The sequence below is a fragment of the Apodemus sylvaticus genome, chromosome 1 (assembly GCF_947179515.1).
Source record: "Apodemus sylvaticus chromosome 1, mApoSyl1.1, whole genome shotgun sequence".
Taxonomy (NCBI): Eukaryota; Metazoa; Chordata; class Mammalia; order Rodentia; family Muridae; genus Apodemus; species Apodemus sylvaticus.
In genome coordinates this window covers 52608986-52622057 of record NC_067472.1, presented here as the reverse complement: position 1 = coordinate 52622057, position 13072 = coordinate 52608986, and the positions used below count along the sequence as shown (strand labels likewise).

Here is a 13072-nt window from a genome sequence, read left to right as displayed (position 1 = left end):
TCAGGATAGACTTGCTCTAGAACTCAGATTCTCTGTGAGGTCCTGGGCTTCACCCACTCTGATGCTGTTTCTTTCTTATGGGAGACTGCTACTGGCTAGCATGGCAGCTCCTGTCTGAATGAGGTGGGGTCACCAGGAGCCACTCCTTGGAGAATTCTTCAGACTGAAAGACACTCAATGTTTTTAAGGGTAGAAAACTGCTTTTTTGGGGAGGGGTACCATTATCCATCAACCTTTAACTGTGAAGCCGTTGGGGACTGGTGGAAGGACTGTTTTTGTATTGTGCAGGGTTTGGGGACCTGTGGGAGTTAGGGTGATGCCAGCCAGGACAAGGTTGACTGTTGGGAGCCGTCTGGCTCACAGCTCTTTTCTGCTTCCACTGAGAGCTGCCTCAGACCAGGGACAGTCCTAGGTTTCCCTCAGCCATGACCGGCTTGCAGGGCTTACCCCCAGCTGCCTAGAAGTCTGTGTGTGCACCTGGGTATTTCTCCATGGAGGGCCTGGGCTGTGAGTCTGAGACCTGTGCCTCCCTCACACCAGCAAATGTTCTGGGAGAGGGGTGGCTTTGTGTTTTCTTAGTTTGCTACAGAAAGCACATTTGCTCTCCACTCAAGAAATTGCTAAGCCCTGTGAGCTGTCACTTGTGCTCTCAGAGGTGACACAGGCCTGCTCTTCCACCCCTCCCTAGTGCTGCCCTGAAGCATCCCTGGGTCTAGCTTCTGGGTCCCTGTTTTATTCCTGTTCAGAGCTGATGTGAAGAAACTCCAAGGTCAAGCGCCTGGAGAAAGAATGGTGCTTGGGAAGTCAGAGTCTGCCCCTGGGTCCTTTCTTCCTATTAGCTCCCAAGTTCAGCCTTCTTTGTTGCTGTGGCAATAACAACAACAACAACAACAACAACCACAACAACAGAGTTAGAGGAAGTTAATATTTTCTAGTACTTTCCTTGCAGTGGCCTCTTAGCCTATAGTTCCCCACAACCCTTGAAAGCACAGGAGAGCTTGTCTGTACGTGACAGCTCCCTTGTCTGACCCCAGAGTGTGTGTGCTCCTCCATCTCATTTTGTTCCCATGCAAACATTTTATTTTTATTTGAGACAGAGTCTCATGTATTCCTAGGCTGGCTTTCAAGTTGTTGTGCAGTCAAGGAGGACTTTGAACTCCTGATCCTCTTGCCTTCATATCCTGAACACTGAGATTACAGAAATGCACCGCTGTGCTGGGTTCTGGGTCAGACTAGGGCCTCCCTGGGCCCTGAGCACCCTGCTGGCTGAGCTATCACCCCTACCGTGTTTCTGTGTCATCATCTCAGACTCTGAGGAGAGACTACTTCCGTTCCAAGCCAAGGTCTACCTCCAGGTCCTCAAAGTGTGACCAAACACAGTGGGTATCGATGGCTAGCCCCACACCCTGCTCCAGCTTCAGACGACAAGCCTAAGATACTAGAGAATTTGAGGAGGCAAGTGATAAGAGGAATTGGGACCACGGTTTGGTCTGCCTGAGGGACTGGCCCCATCCATCTTGAGAAGGGTTTCTTCCCCTTAAGGTGGGGCTCCTTTTGTGGTACCGGGGATTGAACTCAGATCCTAAGTGCTCTACAACTGAGCCACATACCCAGCCCTTTATTTTATTTATTTATTTATTTATTTATTTATTTATTTATTTATTTATTTATTTATTACCTTTTATCTGGAGACAGAGGCTCACTATCTTTCCCAGGCTGGTTTTGTTTGAACTCTATGGCTCAGTCTGGACTCAAGCACCTGGTTGTCCTATGTTGGCGTCTCAGTGCTGGGATTACAGGCCTGTGTCACCAAGCTTGGCTCTTTTTTCATGTTCAGTGCTTTTCCTTTGTCTCAAGGGTCGGTAGGACCTGGGGACTTTGGAATTCTTGTCTAGCTTGACTAGGTTGAATTCTAGGGTCTCCTGTGGACAGGCGGAGGGGGGTGGGACAAGCACCCCAGTTTCTCAGAGGAAACAACTGATCCACAAGTGTCAGATAAATGCCATAGATCCCTTAGCAGCCACACACTGCAGAGCGTACTCCTGTTTGCCCTGACTGCAAGAAACAATCCATCGACTGTTGATTAGAAGGTTAGAAAAGAACAGGCCCTCGATTCTGTGAATAGTGGACAATGAGGCTCCAATGGGAATTGGAGAGACCTACAGACTCCCTGTATTCTCCCTTACCCACTGGCTCAGCAGGCATGTCCGTCTTCCTGTAACCTTTCTATAGCACCGATACACCTTGTCAGTTCCTGTCTGTATAGACTTAGTTTCTTTCATAGATCTAAGGACCTGGAGTCCAGTTTGCTCTCTTTGCTTTTCTTTTGGGACAGGGTTCATGTAATCCAGGTTGGTGTAGGATAACTTTGAGCTCTAGATTCTTCTGCTCATGTGTCCTGGGTGCTGGGGCTTCAGGCATGTTCCACCATACCCTTCAGGCTGGGCTCCTTTCCTTTCCTTTCTTTCCCCTATTTCTTTTTTTTACTTTTTTTGAGACAGGTTTTCTCTGTTAACTCTGGGTGTCCTGGAACTCATTCTGTAGACTAGACCAGGCTGACCTCAAACTCAGATCTGCCTGCTTCTGCCTCTCTTGAGTGCTGGGATTAAAGGCATGCACCACTATACCAACCCAAGCTTGTTTTTCTTATGCCATTTTTTTTTCTAAGATTGTTCACTAACCCTTGGGCAAAGTTTGAAAACTACATATAACGAGCAAAAAATTAACTACTCTCAGACTTCCAATTTCTGGAGGACCCCATAGGCTCTTCCACTACAGCACCGGTTGTCTCCCCCTGGGCACTTATTTTAAAGTTTAACCTTTTCTCTTCTCTCCTCTCCTCTCCTCTCCTCTCCTCTCCTCTCCTCTCCTCTCCTCTTCTCCCCTCCCCTCCCCTCCCCTCCCCTCCCCTCCCCTCCCCTCTCCCCTCCCCTCCCCTCCCCTCCCCTCCCCTCTCCTCTCCTCTCCTCTCTTCTTCTCTTCTTCTCTTCTCCCCTCCCCTCCCCTCTCCTCTTTTCTCTTCTCTCTTCTCTCTCTCTCTCTCTCTCTCTCTCTCTCTCTCTCTCTCTCTCTCTCTCTCTCTCTCTCTCTCCTGCAAAGATGGCAAGGTTGCATGTTCCTTGGGCAAGATCTTTTCTTGTTTCTTTAAGCTAAAAAAGGAAACTTCTCTTTCCACCTCCCTAGGTAAACCACTATTTGAAGGTTGGAACCACTTCCTCTTCTCCTTTTTGGAGGTTTTAAAAAGCATGTCTTTCCCCTGTCAAGAGCCTACTGTGCAGAGGATTCTGGGTCTAGGTTTGCCATGCAATTGTGTAATACAAGTGTTTCCATGTTGGTGAAAACAGCAGCTCTTGAGTCTCCCAGAAGGGCTAGCATGTGCACATATCAGGCCTGGCTCTTTGTAGGCCTTGGGTTATGGAAAGAGAGGCAGGTATTTCATGTTTAGCCTGCAGATGAGGATGCCTGAATGATACCAGCCCACTTTTGTGTGTGGATTTGTGTGTGTGTGTGTATTTGTGTGTATGTGTTTGTGTGTATGTGTTTGTGTGTGTGTGTTTGTGTGTGTGTGTGTTTGTGTGTGTGTGTATGTTTGTGTGTGTGGGGGGGGGGGATGCACGAATGCACATTTGGGGCAAAACTGGTTTATTGATCACTTATACACTTTCCTGGGTTTGGACTTTCAGTTTCAGAAGTGGTCTCTGAATCTATAATTCATATATAATAATTCATACATTAAATCAGCTCCGGAATAGGACTGCTTCTAAGTTTGTTCTGGATTCCCAGTCTGAGAGTTCCCCACCCCAGGTGGCTCAGAACTTGCTATGGTGGCCAACTTGGCCTCACTGAGATCTACCTGCCTCTGCCACAAGTACTGGGATTAAAGGCAATGTCACCACACCCTGTGAGTTTGTGTAGCTCTCTGAGGGCACTGTTTGCTGATTTCTCGGTTATTTCTGTGCTTTGATATAGCAGCACTTGATTCTCCCTGGATCAGGCAACCATTTGCATTCTCATTTGCTTACGAATTGAACATGCATTGAGTAGTAGCCTCTGTGTCAGCTGTGGCTGAATTATCTAAAACTGCTTTTAAGTCAAACTTGATAGTATGTTAAACATGGCCCAAATCTACACCATCCAATGCTACCATTAACTGTTCCACTACGGCCAGTCGATATCAAGGTGTTTTGCCTTGGACACTGGGGTCTCAGCGGATGATTTTATTGATTTGTGTGAGTTCTGGTATTATGAATATTCATCTTTTGTCTCAACTGTCACAAATATTTTCCTCAGGTTGCTGTTTGACCTTTACTTCAAAATGTTAGGCAGCCAAATCAAGTTATCTTTTTTTTTCTTTTTCTATTTGTTGTGGTTTCTGATGCAGGTTAGAGTTAGAAAGGCTTCCCTGGCAGAAAGAAAGTCTCGGTGAAGGTTTTCGCCAACTTTGTGCAAGTCTTTCTGTGATTCTTTTAACCTCCTTCAGCCCTTTAATCCACCCAGAATTAGTTTCTCTGTGGTATGCCTGTGTCAGTCTTCGCGATGTCTCACAGAGGAGATGCGCCCCATGAACTGTATCTTAGGTGGGATGCTCTGGTAGGGGGAATAAGCAATGGAGAAGGAGACCGAACGTAATAGCACATAAAATACTACTATTAAAAATTTATATAGCTTTAAGTTTTATTTATTTATTTGCTTAATTTCTTTTTCCTGAAACACACTCTGTAGACCAACCTGGCCTCAAATGCAGAGATCTGCCTGCTTCTGCCTCCCAAACACTGGGATTGAAGGCGTGTGCCACCACTGCCCAGCTATATCTTTACATTTTAATATTTATAAAGATTTAAAGTATTAATTTTACATTTTATTAGTTTATTTTGTATTTGTCTATGTGTGTGCATGTACAAGTGCCACAGAGTGTGTGTGGCCCCAGAAGACAACTTTTGAGGAGTGACTTCTCTTCTCCTCTGTGGGTCTCTAGTTCTGAAGAGAAATGGAGGAGGAGTGGATTGGGAAGTTGGGGGGTGGGTGGAGAGGGAAGGAGGGAAAGGCACTGGGGGAGAGCAGAGAAGGGAAACTTCAGTCAGGATGGAAAAAATCAGGTTCTTAAGCTTGGTGGCAGGAACCTGTACCTACTGTGAGGCCTGTCACCAGCCCAGCTTATGAGGAGTTTAAAGACCTAAGAAAACATCTGCTGTAATTTTAAAATATAGACACTTACAATATTAAATGTATCACATGACATTTAAATTTTTTTTATTTATTGAAAAGGGAAGTAAAAACACTTTATGATAAAATTAAAGATTTACATGGAAAATATTTCAGATAAACACATTAAAATTGGCAATTTTCATGGAAAATTAAGGAGTAAAGTGGTAGACATGTAAAACATTGCTAAATTAATTGAAATATGTGATAGAAACATTTTATGATAGAATTGAAAATTTATGTGGAAAATATTTCTGATAAAATTGTAGAAAATGTAGAAAAACATGTTAGAATTGAAGATTATCATGGAAAATTTTATATAGATATAATAATGGTAGGCATAAAAGTATTCCTAAGCTGATTAAAAGTGGAATTATAAACATTTTCTGATAAACTTGAAGATTTACATGGAAAATATTTCTGATAAAATTGTAGAAACATGTTAAAATTAAAGATTATCATGGAAATTATATAGATAAAATGATAGGTATAAAGATAATTCTAAGTTGATTGAAGGTGGAATTATAAACATTTTCAGATAACATTGAAGATTTACATGGAAAAGATTTCTGGTAAAATTCAAGAAATAGGCAAACATGTTAAAATTGACTATTTCATGGAAAATTTTACATAAGAAATGGTTGATGTAAAAACTCTTTCTAAATGAATTGAAGGTGGAATTAGAAACATTTTTTATAAAATCAAAGATTTACATTGGAAACGTTTCTGATAAAATGGAGGAAGTATATAGAAAGAACTATTAATATTGAAGATTATCATGACAAATAATGCAGATAAAATGGTAGACATAAAATAAATTACTAAATTAATTAAAAGGGGAATTACAAACATTTTCTGATAAAATTGAAGATTTACATGAGAAATATTTCATTAATCTATGTCTTTTTACTAGGGAGTTGAGTCCATTGTTGTTAAGAGATATTAAGGAATAGTGATTGTTGCTTCCTGTTATTTTTGATGTTATTTTTATGTTTGTGTGGGTATCTTCTTTTGATTTTTTTTTTTGGAAGAAGATTATTTTCTTGCTTTTTCCAGGGTGTAGTTTCCCTTCTTGTGTTGGAATTTTCCATCAATTATCCTTTGTAGGGCTGCATTTGTGGACAGATATTGTGCAAATTTGGTTTTATCATGGAATATCTTGGTTTCTCCATCTATGATGATTGAGAGTTTTGCTGGGTATAGTAGCCTGGGCTGGTATTTGTGTTCTCTTAGGGTCTGTATAAGGTCTTCCCAGGATCTTCTAGCTTTCATGGTCTCTGGTGAGAAGTCTGGTTTGATTTTGATAGGTCTGCCTTTATAAATTACTTGCCCTTTCCCCCCTTACTGCTTTTAATATTCTTTCTTTGTTTAGTGAATTTGGTGTTTTGATTATTATGTGCTGGTAGGACTTTCTGTTCTGGTCCAGTCTGTTTGGAGTTCTGAAGGCTTCTTGTATGTTCATGGGCATCTCTTTCTCTAGGTTAGGGACGTTTTCTTCTATAATGTTGTTGAAGATATTTATTGGCCCTTTGAGATGTAAATTCTTGTTCTCTTCTATACCTATAACCCTTAGGTTTGGTCTTCTCATTGTGTCCTGGAGTTCCTAGATGTTTTGAGTTACCAGCTTTATGCATTTTGCATTTTCTTTGACTGTTGAGTCAATGTTTTCTGGTATCTTGAGCACCTGAGGTTCTTTCTTCTATCTCTTGTATTCTGTTGTTGATGCTTGCATCTATGACTCCTGATTTCTTCCAAAATTTTCTATCTCCAGAGATGTCTCGCTTTGTGATTTCTTAATTGTTTCTACTTCTACTTTTAGATCCTGGATGGTTTTGTTCAGTTCCTTCACTTGATTGTTTGTGTTTTCCTGTAATTCTTTAAGGGATTTTTGTGTTTCTTCTTTAAGGGCTTCTGTCTGTTGACCCATGATCTCCTGTATTTCTTTAAGGGATTTTTGTGTTTCTTCTTTAAGGGCTTTTACCTGTTGACCGATGTTCTCCTGTATTTCTTTAAGGGAGTTATTTAAGCCTTTCTTGAATCCCTCTATCAGCATCATAAGATACGATTTTAAATTCAACTCTTGCTTTTCCATTGTGTTGGGGTATCTGGGGCTTGCTGTGGTGGGAAAACTGGGTTCTGATGTTGCTATGTGGCCTTGGTTTCTGTTGGTAGGGTTCTTGTGCTTGCCTTTTGTCATCTGGTACCAGTTGGTATTCTTGTCTCTGGCTGGAGTTTGTTCCTCCTGTGGGCCTGTAAGCCTGTGTCTTTATTCCTCTGATCTCAAAAGTGAAAGCACTGCTGGGAGCTGGGAGATCTCTCTCTCTCCTGGCCGGCTATGTACAGTCGGTGGCGGGAAGACTTCCATCCCAGCTGCTCCACTGATCTTAGGCCCTGTATGTTCCTAGCTGGTCCCCTCCAGAGAGAAGGTGGAGATCTCACCTCTGCGCTCAAAAGTGAAAGCCTTCTGGGAGATCACTCCCTCCTGGTGGGCTATGCACAGAAGGCTGTGGAGTCTCCTGGCTCCCTGGTGCAAATGGCGGCAGGAAGACTTCATCACATGACATTAAATGTGTTTAAAGATACTGGAAAATGGGCTGTGTCTAGCTCAATGGCAGAGCTCTTGTCTTTCGTGAATAAAGCCCTGAGTTGTTCCATTTCTAGTAATACACACACACACACACACACACACACACACACACACGTGGGAGGAGGTAGTGAGTAACAAAACTATTACCAGAGAAATTTCAAATTACTAATAGGAATTACCCCAAGGCATTCACTGTCCCTCCCCTCAACCTTCATGATCAGAAACTTTCTTAAATACAGAACTTGCCTTGCTATCTCTAGCATCCTGTGGCCCTTCGTCGCCTAGACAGGCAGGCAGACTTCATGTGGTCACATTCTTTATGTAGGGAGGGTGGGCTGTGGTGGGGAAGGGTACTCCCTTAGGCATGGAATCACACTGGGCCCCTTTGCTGCTCACAGGGTGTGAGTTTCTTGGGCAAGTAGTACAACCCAGGATTGTCTTCTCATTTTAAAAATAAAAATAGTCATAGCTTTGCTTTGGGCCATGATACAGGATATGTATGTAGAACTGCACGCACCCTCAAAGCATACTCAAAGAACAGTGGCACAGAGTTTTAAAAGCCGCCTTTCCCCAGTCTCATCGTGTCCTGCTCACCCCCGTTAAACGCATCCATCACTGACGCTTAGTCCGGGTTTTTGCCTTTTCTAGTCTTGTAAAGAGGGACTGTGTCTCCGATGTTGCTGTGTGAGTGTTCCTCTTCCCTCTGCTCTCTGATAAACCGTGAATGGCTTTTCCTGACTGCACCCGAGGATTGGTCTTTGTCTTTAGGACCAGAGTAACTTCACAGTTGGGACCTATTGTGGTTTATTTGATCCTCCTTCTGTTCTTACTGTTACTACTGCTCTCCTGGTCTGAGGAGAGGCAAGGGAATGGGGCCTTTAAGCAATGTTCTAGTATGTTGAGTGTCTAGGATGGATTCCACTTGTACTCTTGTTGGAGGAGCTGAGCACTTACAAATTCAAATAGTTCTAAATAGTTCTTTAATTAAAAGAAAATTGAACCAATGGACATTATAGGAGACTCTTGGTAGCCCCACTTCAATTCTGCATGTTACCTCTGTTTTTAACTTTTACTAAGAGATAGGTCTAAAATATATAATTATATTTTAAATCTGAATTTCTTTAGTTGAAGAGGAGCTCAGACCTTTTTGAGCTTTGAGAACTGTTTCTTCACTTGTCAGTTATATGCTCCATTTTTCCCTGTTTATATTTTGCATCATTTTTATCTTCTTAGTTGTTGATTTCCATGTGCTCTTTATATGTAACGGCTGGATTTTTTGTTTTGTTTTGTTTTTTGTCTTTTGTATGCATTACAAGTACCCCATCAGGCCGGTTGATTTGTTTGCAACTATTTACTTTTATGTCTTTTCCCACTGCTTATAGGTTTTAAATTTTAACTGATCATTTTTTATTTCAACTTTTGACTTTTAAATTTAAAGTTGCTTTTTAGTATTATTTTGTAAGTAACTGTATATGTGTGCTAGGGTATGGTATGTGTGTGAAGATCGGAGGGCAACCTTCAAGAACTGGTTCTCTCCTCTCAGCTTTACCCAGTTGTAGGGATTGAACTTGGGTTTGTAAGGCAAAAATGTATTTAGCCGAGGGCCCTCCCACTGCCCTGACTTTCAGTTTCTGTAACATGCTTGGGATGACCTCCATCACACACCAAGGTTGGAAATATTTCCCTCATCGTTTTTCTGGATCAATCTTAAATCTAGTTGCATATTGTCTTTAGTATGGTGTGAGATGAGGCTTGGTTTAATTATATCAAACCATCTTTGAGGTTTTTAATTTTTCCAGGGGGGAGAATAGTTGCTTCAAACCAAGCAAGTTTTTGAACGTTTCTTTCCCCGTGTTGATTAGAAATGTATCACACCAGGCTGGAATACAACTCAGTGACAGAATGTCAGCTAGCAAGCTCAAGGCTTTAGGCTTGTTCCTTGGAACCAAGGGTGAGGTGAGGGTTTGGAGAGAGGTGGGTGTTATAGTACATCGTTGGATTCCTTATAGATGGTGTGAATTTTCTCTTCTGGAGTGTTTCTTCTACTAAATAATCTGTTCCTAAGCTGGTGACTACAGTGTGAGCTTCTGAAAACTTTAAATTTAACTAGATTCTTGATAATGTAGAGGGACATTATTCTTTCTTAGTGTCATCCATTTTAACAGAGAATTGTCATCACTTCTGACTAGGCAAAATTCCCCCTGGATTTATTTTCATTTATGCTAAGTCTGTATCTTTGAGTTTAAATTATATCTCGTGTGGGGTGTGTGTGTGTGTGTGTGTGTGTGTGTTTGCTGATATATCAACTAGAGGACAGAGACAATTCTGAAGAATTGATTCAAGTCTTAAACAAACAAACAACAGCAGCAACAACAACAAAACCCAGTTCTTCTGTCTACCATGTGGCTCCTGGGGATGACCTTGGTCATCAGGCTTGGTGGCAGACAGTTTTACCCACTGAGCCATCATCTCTCCAGCTCCAAGTATATTTCATTGTGAATATTTAAAGTGTACAACATGAGGTTATAAGGCACATACAAATAGTAAAATAAATGGCCATAAACAAGTTAGCAGATCCATCACTTCACAGGTGCCCAGTATGTGTGTGTGTGAGTGTGTGTGTGTGATATATGTGCACATGTGCACATGTACATGAATGAGCAGTTGTAGCTGCTGAAATCCACCCAATTATCAAAATACCGTGAGATAGACATTTACATGAATTATGCATTGGTCTGAGGGGACTCAGCCTCTGTACTGAGCCTCCAAAACTAGGATCTGGTATTCGGCTAAAACTTTGTGCTCAGGGCTTCAGCCCCTCTCTTCCCCCATCACTGGTAAATAGGAGGTCAGGTTAGATTCAGAGTTCTGTTTAGGAAAACAACACCAGTGTAAGAGTAGTTGCTGTTCTAGGACCTAAGAGCATACAGGATGCTGGGTAACAGACAAGCAACAGGCATCCTACAATGCCCAAGGGGCTTTCCATGCAAAGTGTTGGTCAGGGGGAAGTCTCGCAATGTAGCCTCCACTAGCCTTGAACTTACTATATTGCCCTGCCTTGACCTACGAAGCACTGGTATTATAGTCACATGCTGTCTGGCTGTTTATTATTCTTAGAGGAAAAAAGTAAAATAAATTTAGTAAAAATGAAATGATGGCAACACCTGTAATATAAATACCTAGTCCATATTTCTCTTTTTGGTGTCTTTCTATAATTAATATTTTTGCCTGGTGTGGCAACACACAACTTCAATCCCAGCACTCTAGATGCAGAGGCAGTTGGAACTGTGTGAGTTCAAGGCCAGCCTGGTCTACGTAGTGAGATCCTGCCTCAGAAAAAAAAAGTCTAAATGAATATTCTTGCTTGGCACGGTAGCATTCTCCTGAAATTCCAACACTCAAGAGCAGAGGCAGGAAGATTGAGGCCAGAGTTCAAGGCCAGCCTGGGATACATAGTGATACGTTGTCTAAAGAACAAAATCAGAAAATGAGTGTCAGAGAGGGCCAGGACTCTGCCTAAGGTTGCACAGTGAGGGAGAGCTGAGTAACTCGTGCTTTGTCCTTTTCCTTGTGGAGGTGGAGGACATGCTCCTATGTGAGCACTGCCCAGTGCCAGGCTGGGTAGCCAGAGGTCCAAGAGTGTTGGAAGGGTAGAGACAGGGACTGCCCCCTGAGGCGAACAGTTACCACATCCTGCTGGGGTGGGCCTCTCTGATGCCCTGACTCTAATCTCCACAACTCTTCATGGCGCCCAACACCTGGAGTCAGGGGCCCTGGCTCCCATCCAGGTTTGGGGATCAGAGCAGTTCCCAGCAGGATGCTTCATTCCCATACACACAGCACAAGCTCAGAGGTTGGCTCTGCTGTTCTGCCTGTTCACCCTATGGATATGTGACATGTGACCGAGCCTGTGTGTGAGGGGAGTGGTGGTGGGGTCATTGGTCAGTGTGGCTGGTATAAGTTGCTAGTGTTGAAGATCAGGGTGGAGGGACATGACAGATGGTGTCCTTTTTGTGCAAAGCCAGGGGCCTATTTCTGTTCTGGCACCAAGTTCCACAGGGCAGCCTGTACAGCCCAGGCAGAGGCCCACAGAAAGCCTGGACACCCAGGCCCAGTCGCCTAACCTGACTTTCCCCAACTAGCTTTCCAATGGGCAGGGAAGAAGCCAGGGAGAGAAAAACTCAGTTCCCAAATCACCTGTGTACTAGTTCTTTGCATGAATGGCAAGAAACGGGGCCTTGTACATTATACTAAGGGACTGCCCCAGGGGAGGCCCATCTTTTTCCAGAGACCAGTTCCTTATGCCATGTGTTTGGGGTTGGATCCTGGCCTGTTTTTGTAAGGAGGCATGGCTTTGCCTGCCCTGGGCTTCCCATCCTTCCTTTCAAATACTTTTTCCTTAAGATCATAACTTGCACACAAGCACACAAGGTCAGAGGACAATTTGCAGAAGCCAGGTCTCCCCTTCTATCATGTGGGTTCAACGAGGCTTGGTGGCAAGCCTCCGAGCTGTCTCGCTGGTTCCCCTTCCCAGGAATCCTAACCCTACCGAAGCGAGCAGCTTTCTCTTGGAGGTGGTTGGCGGTGGGGTCTGTAATGTTCTTCCAGACTTCCCGGCACCTGCCCAAATCCTGCTTAGAGGTAGTTGGGGATTCCTTTGATTGCTGTTTTGTACTCAATCTTACATCAAAGCTCCATGTTTGGCAGGGTACAGTGTATGTTTGGGGACGTATCACCTGCAGGTCTGGTCCACCTGCCACCCAGAGAGTTGGGGTGAAAGGTTAAGGGCTGAGGGGTTGTACTTTGGGTGGGGGCTTCTCCCCCACAGCCACTATCACCTCCAGCCCCACAGGAAGTGTTTTTTTTTCTTTTTTTTTTTGTTTTGTTTTCCTCCTGGTCACCCAGCAAAGCTCTGCATGCATATTCTCCCACGGTGAATGTAGGTCCCGCCAAGGGCTGGATATCAGTCAGCTGGTCCGTAGGAAGCCTCGAGAGGGCTGAGTTTGTAAAAACTGGGTGCAGCTTTGGTGGTTAATATGCTAAGCATATTGGTAGATGCTAGCTGTAAAATGACCCACACCATATAGAAAAGACAAAAGGAAGCTTTCTGCAGGTTTGCTGCTAAGGGGCAGACATGTCTTTCAGGAGGCGTTTCTGTGCACATAGCAGTTTTAAACAAAGAATGGTTTGAAGGACTGTGTGAGCTGCTTCCTGTCCTGGGAAGTGCGGGAGATGCATGGCTCTTGCAGAGGCGCTGTCTCCAGCCCGTCTTCCACTGGCACT

General features: G+C 43.4%; 1 long non-coding RNA gene across 2 annotated transcripts in view; it reads left to right on the top strand.

The window, feature by feature from the left end:
* Positions 1–13072, top strand: part of LOC127690450 (uncharacterized) — a 52802-nt gene that overhangs the window by 9542 nt on the left and 30188 nt on the right. The window lies entirely within an intron of this gene.